Genomic DNA, 9,250 nt, shown 5'->3' on the forward strand with positions numbered 1-9,250 from the left:
GGACCCGCGCCAGCAGCCTCCGCGGAGGCCTGGGGAAGGCGCGGCTCTAGTGTCCCAGTGGCCACAGCCAGGTCGAGGGCTCCGCCGCCTCCTTCTGCTCCCTGCTGGGGCACGGTCCGGCGGTGGCGGTGGCCACTTGGCCGCTGTGTGCCCTTGGGCCAACCCCTCTCCCTCTCTGATCCTGGCCTCAGCTAAACAAGGGAGATGACTTGGCCGACCCTACAGAAAATCAAAGCTGAGAAAATTAAAGCGCGTGAGGCTGGAAATGCTCCGTGCCAGCGCGAAGCACTGGGCAAATGGGAAATGGATAATGCTGTTCCTATTGTAATTATTATTCTTTGCTGTCTTTAGAGCACAGCAGGCAAGCTGCACTTGGCTTTTCTTCTCGAAAAGCAATGACTTGGTTGCTTCCCACATCTTCCACCTCTCCTGAGAACTAATGCCGTCTAAAGATCTAAGCATAGTCTATCGTGTGAATAAAAACTCAGTGCAGGCCAGGTGCGATGGCTCACACCTGTGATTCCAGCACTTTGGGAGGCCGAGGTGGGCGGATCATTTGAGATCAGGAGTTCAAGACCAGCCTGGCCAACATGGTGAAACACTGTCTCTACAAAAATTAGCGGGGCATGGTGGGGTGCCTGTAATTCCAGCTACTTGGGAGGCCGAGGCAGGAGAATCGCTTGAACCCGGGAGGCGGAAGTTACAGAGAGTCGAGATCGCACCACTGCACTCCAGCCTGGGCTAGAGAGCGAGACTCCATCAAAAACAAGCAAACAAAAAACCCTCAGTGCAGTTCAATGTTTTTTATTATTGTTGCTGATAATGATTGAGTTGGTGGCAACCTCCTGAAAGCTCTTTTATTAATAGTGATATTTAATCTACACATTCCTACGAAGTAAGTATCACTTCCTCTATTTTCAGAGAGGGCACAGGTGCTCAGAAAGGTTCAATAGCTTGTCCAAGGTCACACAGCCAGGAAACAGGTGCCCCAATTCTAGTTCTTTGCATGCATCGCCCTGGCTCTGCTTCTTTGCAACAGCTCCTAGATAGGTGATTCTCAAACTTAACTGTATTTAAAAATCACCGGGAGAGCTTTTAAAAACTCTGAAGCCAGCCTGACATGGTGGCTTGTGCCTGTAATCCCAGCACATTGGGAGGCCAGGGAGAGAGGATCACTCAAGCCCAGGAGTTCAAAATCAGCCTGAGCAACGTAGCAGGACTCTATTTAAAAAAAATAAAAAATAAAAAAAATAGCTGGGCACACACCTATAGTCCCAGTACTCAGGAGGCTGAGGCAGGAGGGTCACTTGAGCTAGGAGGTTACAGTGAGCTGATTGTGCCACTGCTCTCCAGCCTGGACCACAGAGCAAGACCCTGTCTAAAAAAGAAAGAAAAGAAATCTGATACCCAAGCCACACTGTAGACCAAGGGCATCAGCATCCCTGGAAGTGGGACTCAGGCATCAGCATATTTGAATGCTCCCAATGTATGGCCAAGGCTGAATCCCTGTCTTTGACATCAGGTTCCCCCAGACCACATTGGGAAGCCCTCCCTGCAGCCTTCTCACTCCTGCTTCAGTCGCTCGCTGTGCTTGGTCGATTCTGCATCCTTCTTGAACCTAGAGCTGCTCCTGAACTCCTGTCTCTTACAGTCATTCACTCCACAAATACTTCCTGTACACCCGGCTGTGCCAGAGGCTAGACATTCAGCAGCGAAGACAACAGGACCCTTGGTCTGTCACCCAAAATAGTAAATAAAATAGTAATAGTTTCCCGGCGACTGGGTCTTGCAAACCCTTTACACCCATAACGGTCAGGGAGGATCCCAAAGAAACCCTCGCTCAAGTCTAAGCATGAGGAAAATGTCAGATAAACTTCAATAGAGAGGAATCCTATAATCTACCTGCATAGTCCTCTTCAAAACAGTCATTAAAAATTAAGGAACGTTCGGAGCAGGTTTTGGTGGCAGGTGCCTGTAGTCCCAGATACTCAGGAGGCTGAGGCAGGAGGACCTCTTGAGCCCAGGAGGTTGAGGCTGCACTGAACTATGATTGTGCCACTGCACTCCAGCCTGGGCAACAGAGCAAGACCCTGTCTCTAAAGAAGTAAAATAACATAAGAAAATGAGAAAATAAGGAGTGTCTCAGAAACTGTGAGAGACAAGAGGGTCTAAGAAGATATGACAACCAGATGTAATGTGAGATCTTAGAACAAAAAGGATATAAGGAAAAAAATGAGGAAATCTGAATAGAGTATGGGCTTTTGTTAATAATAATATATCCATATTGGCTGGGCATGGTGGCACAACACCTGTATTCCCGGCCCTTTGGAGGCCAAGGTGGGCGCATCACTAGAGATCAGGAGTTCAAGATCAGGCTGGCCAACATGGTAAAAGCCCGTCTCCACTAAAAATACGAAATTAGCCCAGGCATGGAGGCAGGTGCCTGTAATCCCAGCTACCCAGGAGGCTGAGGCAAGAAAATCACATGAACCTTGGAGGCAGAGGTTGCAGTGAGCCAAGATTGTGCCACTGCACTCCAGCCTGGGCAACAGAGTGAGACTCTGTCTCAAACAAAACAAAACAAAACAAAACAAAACTATCCATATCAATAACATTTTGTTAATAATGTATCAATATAATAATGTATCAATATTACAATATGGTAATTATATAAATGTGCCATACTAATGTAAGATATTAATAATAAGTGAAATTAAGTCAAGGGAGTATATGGGAACTGTCTGTATTATCCTTGCATTTTTTATGTAAATCTAAAACTGTTCTCAGAGTCTGTGACTAAAAATGCAAAACTTAGCCAGGTGTGGTGGTGCACGCCTGTAATACCAGCTACTCAGGAGGCTGAGACACAAGAATTGCCTAAACCCGAGAAGAGGACGTTGCAGTGAGCCAAGGTATCGCCACTACACTCCAACCTGGGTGACAGAGACTGTATCAAAAAAAAAGTTAATTGTACATTACACAAGTTTCACTTCAATAAAACAAAAGGAAAGGAGTGCCAAAAAACCTCAGTATTAAAGAGAAATAATGTTTCAATGCAACATTTTTAGAAATCAAAATGAATGCAAAAAATCCACAATGAACAAAGTAGATCAACATGTTAAATAAAGACAGGACCAAAGTTCTTCGCTTTTCCTTCTGCTTTTTATTTTATTTTATTTTTGAGACAGAGTCTTGCTCTGTCCCCCAGGCTGGAGTGCAGTGGCGCAATCTAAGCTCACTGCAACCTCCACCTCCCAGGTTCAAGCGATTCTCCTGCCTCAGCATCTTGAGTAGCTGGGATTACAGGTGCCCACCTCCATGTCTGGCTAATTTTTGCATTTTTAGTAGAGACGGAGTTTCACCATGTCGGTCAGGCGGGTCTCGAACTCCTGACCTCAAGTGATCCACTAGTCTGGGCCTCCCAAAGTGCTGGGATTACAGGCGTGAGCCACTGCTCCTGGTCCCTTCTGGTTTTTAGGCTCCTGTATGGCTCAGTTCAACACTCTTACTGATTCTATCTTGAACATTCTGCTATTTTGTTCAACTATGGAGTTTTTTGCATTAATTTTGTGAGGTTTTTAAAAATTATTAACGTTGGAATATTATTTAGCTTAGTCACTGAGTTTTTTGGTGCTACCTTATATTTTGCATGCAGGACCAGTGTCTCAGCCTCATCATGGTGTCATGGGTCTGCTGCTCTCTCAGCAGTAAAGGCTGCCAGCTCTCTTTTACAGATGTAGAAGGGGCTCAAAGAGGTTAAGCAGCAGGCCTCAGAAGAACAGGGTTAGGGCTGGGCATAGTGGCTCACGCATGTAATCCCAGCACTTTGGGAGGCTGAGGCAGTCAGACCACCTGAGGTCAGGAGTTCAAGACCAGCCTGGCCAACATGGCGAAACCCCATCTCTACTAAAAATACAAAAATTAGCCAGGCATGGTGGTACACACCTGTAAACCCAGGTGCTTGGGAGACTGAGGCAGGAGAATCACTTGAACTCAGACGGAGGTGGAGGTGACAGTGACCTGAGATTGTGCCACTGTACTCCAGCCTCAGCTACAGAGCAAAACTCTGTCTCAAAAAAAAAAAAAAAAAAAAAAAAAATGAGTGGGGTCAGATTCAAGCCCACATTTGTCTTTCTAAAGCCACCCCAGGTCCACTCTGACTGGAGGTTCTAACTCTGGCCCTAGCATTAGGAGGGCAGGCAGTGCAGACAGAGCATCCCCAGGCTGCCCCAGACCACTGCCCAGGCTGCAGGGTGGAACTTGAACACGAGCTGAGCCAAGAAGAGCCTGAGACCGAGGAATCGAGGCTAATTCCTCTGTGGGAAACGCTCCCTATTAATTAATTAGGGCAGAGCTAGCCGGAGGCATCCCCGCATCCCCCAGAGTCATTAAGGGAGAGGGGGTCTCATTATCTGCTAACAGCTTCCCCACCGTTCCAGGGCCACAGAGGGAGCAGGGGGAGGTAGGAGGAGGATCAGGTCTCCCCCTCCTGATCCCCCCTCTTCGTTACCAGAGTGGCCTGATATGCAAGTGAAGTGTCTAAAAGCAGAATTTCAGGGGCAATCAAAAGGGGAAGTCAGAAACGAGGGATTCAGGATACCTCCTCCCAAATTCAGTCTGCATTTATATTTATATAAAATATCCAGCACAGGTAAATCCATAAAGACAGACACCCAATTAGTGGTTGCCCAGGGCTGGAGTCGGGGGCGATGGAGAGTGACTGCTGATGGGCACAGGGTTTCCTTCTGTGGAGATGAAAACTGTACTCAAACTTGATCGGGATGATGGCAGCACACCAGGGCGAATGTACTAAATGTCACTGAACCATCAACTTTCAGATGGTCAATCTTATCTTATGTGTGTTTTAAATTGTTAAAAAATCAACCTCCTTTTCATCCCTGGGTATTTCATCAACACTTATATTAACATGTGCTTTCTGTCCAGCATTGTACTGGTAGGGGAGGCCTGGTCCCACCCTGGTAACTGTCTTAGTGAGAGATGTCATGGTCAGCAGCTGTTTGAGGCCTGCGTGCAGGGGTTAAAGGAATTTACCAAGACAAGAGTGAGTTTTAAAAGGCATATTTATTGAAGGAAGGGGGACGTGCATTGCAAGGATGCAATGGGTAAGACAGCAGAAGGAAGGCTGTCTGCTGTCTGCAAATAGGCAGGGGCTGGAGGGGAAGTTTTATAAGGTCATGCTGCTTGAGCTGAGTACCTGCAGACAGGATGCTTGGGTGCAGGTGGGCTGTGAGTTGAATGCTTGTAGACAGGACGCTTGGTTGCAGGTGGGCTGTGAGCTGAGTGCCTGCAGACAGGATACTTGGGTGCAGGTGGGCTGTGAGCTGAATGCTTGTAGACAGGCTTGGGTGCAGGTGGGCTGTGAGCTGAATGCTTGTAGACAGGCTTGGGTGCAGGTGGGCTGTGAGCTGAATGCTTGTAGACAGGCTTGGGTGCAGGTGGGCTGTGAGCTGAATGCTTGTAGACAGGCTTGGGTGCAGGTGGGCTGTGAGCTGAATGCTTGTAGACAGGCTTGGGTGCAGGTGGGCTGTGAGCTGAATGCCTCCAGACAGGATGCTTGGGTGCTGGTAGGCTGTGAGCTGAGTGCCTGCAGACAGGATGCTTGGGTGCTGGTGGGCTGTGAGCTGAGTGCCTGCAGACAGGATGCTTGGGTGCTGGTGGGCTGTGAGCTGAGTGCCTGCAGACAGGATGCTTGGGTGCTGGTAGGCTGTGAGCTGAGTGCCTGCAGACAGAATGCTTGGGTGCAGGTGGGCTGTGAGTTGAATGCTTGTAGACAGGACGCTTGGTTGCAGGTGGGCTGCGAGCTGAGTGCCTGCAGACAGGATGCTTGGGTGCTGGTGGGCTGTGAGCTGAGTGCCTGCAGACAGGATGCTTGGGTGCTGAGCACTAGATGCTAGTGGGCCTTTTGCAGTTGACCCCATTTGCTTCTCTCAATCCCAGCTAAGCCCATTCTTTTTTTTTTTCCCAGAAGCATTTTTATTTCTTTGTATTTAATCCTGGGATGTTATTTTCTTTTTTTTAAATTGCATTTTAGGTTTTAGGGTACATGTGAAGAACATGCAAGATATTTGCATAGGCACACACGTGGCAGTGTGATTTGCTGCCTTCCTCCCCTTCACCTATATCTGGCATTTCTCCCCATGCTCTCTCTCCCCAACTCCCTACCCCCCCGCCCCTCCCCTATTCCCCCCAACAGACCCCAGTGTGTAGTGCTCCCCTCCCTGTGTCCATGAGTGAGAACATGCACATTCTCACTCTTTAATTTTTCTTTCAACTCATTAGGGCTTCACAAGAAATGATGCTGGAGACCTTCCAGATGGCTTCCAGGGATGTTCACCCTTCCTCCCCTTGTTCTGTGTCCAGGTTCATGGACAAAAACCATCAGGAAGCCTTGTCCTCTGCCTTCTAGTTGGCTTCAAGCAATGGGAAGCCCTTACAGGAGGCAAGAGGGATGAAAGGGGGTGAGGCCAGAGTATCTATTTCCTGGGGTCCCTCCCTGTATCCCCCTACGGATTGGCACTAGACTGCAGAGCACAAGCCCCTGGCTGGCAGCCCTCTCTAGGTTCCAGTAGTAACAGCTCCCTCCCTTCTTGGGTCTGCCCAAGAGTGGTAATATCTCCCAGATGCTGCCTGCTCCAGGTGACTGCATGGATCCCACAATCCTGTGTGGCTTCTTTACCCGCTTCCACACCTGACCCGACTCCCCTCAAACTACCCAGTCTCCTCTCCATCCTCCTCCAGGTGTTAGAGAGAACGCACCCCTCTGACTTGCTCTGCACACTGGGCTGCCTGCTTTGGAGAATCTGCTGGGGTTGGCTTTGTGAAAGGAAATACATTTTGGGACCCCAAAATCACTAAGCCAAAGGGAAAAGTCAAGCTGGGAGCTGCTTTAGGGCAAACCCACCTCCACCGTATTCCTTAAATGTTTGAGTGTGCCATCCCAAGTTTCTTTCTGCTCAGACTTCCCTCTGGATAGGTATTTAGAAAAGGAAGAAGAAAAACAAGCGGGCAGGTAGTGGAGTATAATCACAATGAGATAATATTCAGCCGTGTGTATCATGTACCACATGGTGTTTTGAAGTATATATATTTAGTATCTATATACCATATAGTCATTTATATATATAGTTTTGAAGTATATATATAATATATAGAGTAATATATATATGCTAAATACATATATTTATTCATGTGCAGCCATCACCTGCAGAAGGCAGTGGTTGCACAAGTGTCATTGTACTTAAGCCACTGAACTGCACACTTAGAAACAGTTAAAATTGTAAATGTTATGCCGTGTATATTTTACCACAATAAAAAATATTAGAATCCTGCCAATTTGTCAGTTTGTTCTCCTTCTCCTCTTCTCTTCTCCTTCTTCCTTCTTTCTTTCCTCTTCCTCCTCTCCTCCTCCTCCTCCTCCTCCTTCTTCTTCCTCTTCTTCTCATTGTACCTTAAGCCATTACTTCTAACTGGCATTATCTCGGTAGTTGATTTTAGTTTTTTTCATTTTTCCCACTGAATAACAAGCTCTGGGAAAGAAAAGAAACTTCATCTTACTGCTCTCCTCTCCTGGCTCTTAGCCTGGTGCCTGACACAGAGCAGACGCTCAGTAAATGTTTGTCAAGTCACTCAATCAATCAATCAATCAAGCCATTAGGAAAGAGAGATTTTCTAGTGGGACCCCAAGTCTACTCTCCACCCTTCTCCAGGAGGTAGAAAGGATGCACCCCTCCAACTTGCTCTGTGCCCCAGGAGGTGGATTTTTGTGGATATCAATGGGTTACCTGCTATGGAGAATGTGTTGGGGTGTGAAAAGAAAATAAAATCTGAAGACCCTGAAATCAATAAGGGAACACAAGCTGGGAACGACGTAGGGCAAATATGCCTCCCATTCTATTCCTAAACAAGATAGCTACTAAGATAAAAGAGCTACATACTTTTTTTTTTTTTGAGACAGAGTTTCCCTCTTGTTACCCGGGCTGGAGTGCAATGGCACGATCTCGGCTCACCGCAACCTCTGCCTCCTGGGTTCAGGCAATTCTCCTGCCTCAGCCTCCCGAGTTGCTGGAATTACAGGCCATACTTTCCTCACAAGGAATTTCCTTGAAGACAAGGGACAGACAGAGCTTAAAGTCATCCCTCTGCTCACTGAGATAAATGCATAGATATGCATAGATGTGCATTTATGCATATTATGATTATCTCCTTTGGAAAAGCTAATCAGAAACTCAAAAGAACGCGACCATTTGTCTCTCACCTACCTATGACCTGGAAGCCTCCTCCTCTCTTTGAGTTGTCCTGCCTTTCTAGACAGAACCAATGTATTTTTACATATATTTACTGATGTCTCATGTCTCTCTAAATGTATAAGACCAAGCTGTGCCCAGACCACCTTGATCAGATGTCATCAGGACCTCCTGAGACGGTGTCACGGGCACTCATTTTTAACTTTCACAAAATAAACATCCTAAATTGACTGAGACCTGTCTCAGATATTTGGGGTTCATAGCTTAAAGGAATCCCCAGAAAATGGCAGCACTGGGGCAGATGAAGATGGGAAACCAGGAAATTAGAAGATGAGCTTCAGACAGCCAAGAGAGCAATTGGCTGCTTCTCTCTTGCTCTGCTATTTGAGATGTTTCCCCTGTGTACCTACCTGTGATAGGCAATGCCACATAGAGACAGGCCAGGAATGGGAAGAGGACCCTCAGCTAAAGGACCAGAAGCCATTATATTAGTTTCCTAGTGCTGCTACAACAAATCACTGCAAACTGTCAAGCTGAAAGCAGCAGGAATTTATTCTCACACAGTCTTGGAAGGCAGAAGTCTGAAATCAAGGTGACAGCAGGGCTGTACTTCTTCCAAAGGTTCTAGGGAAGAATCTTTCCTTGCTTCATTCTAGCTTCTCATGGTTACCAAGAATCCTGGGCATTTCTTGGCTTGTATATCCTTCACTCCAATCTTCATGTCTGTTATTTTTTTAATTGCAAGTAAAAACTGTATGTGTTTATGATGTACAATATGATGCTTACACGTGTGTCCGTGTGTGTGTATGCATTATGGACTGACTAAATCAAGCTATTTAACATACACATGTAAACTGAAAATAAAATTCTAAGCCTTACCAACCATCCAAATGGACCCCTCTTAGCCAAGGTCATTCCAAAGTTAACCTGAAAAACTAGTTCAGGCCATTCTGGGAAGGTGGAGTCAGATGTGCCTCATTATGCCC

Source organism: Callithrix jacchus, chromosome 22, assembly GCF_049354715.1.
Source record: "Callithrix jacchus isolate 240 chromosome 22, calJac240_pri, whole genome shotgun sequence".
Taxonomy (NCBI): Eukaryota; Metazoa; Chordata; class Mammalia; order Primates; family Cebidae; genus Callithrix; species Callithrix jacchus.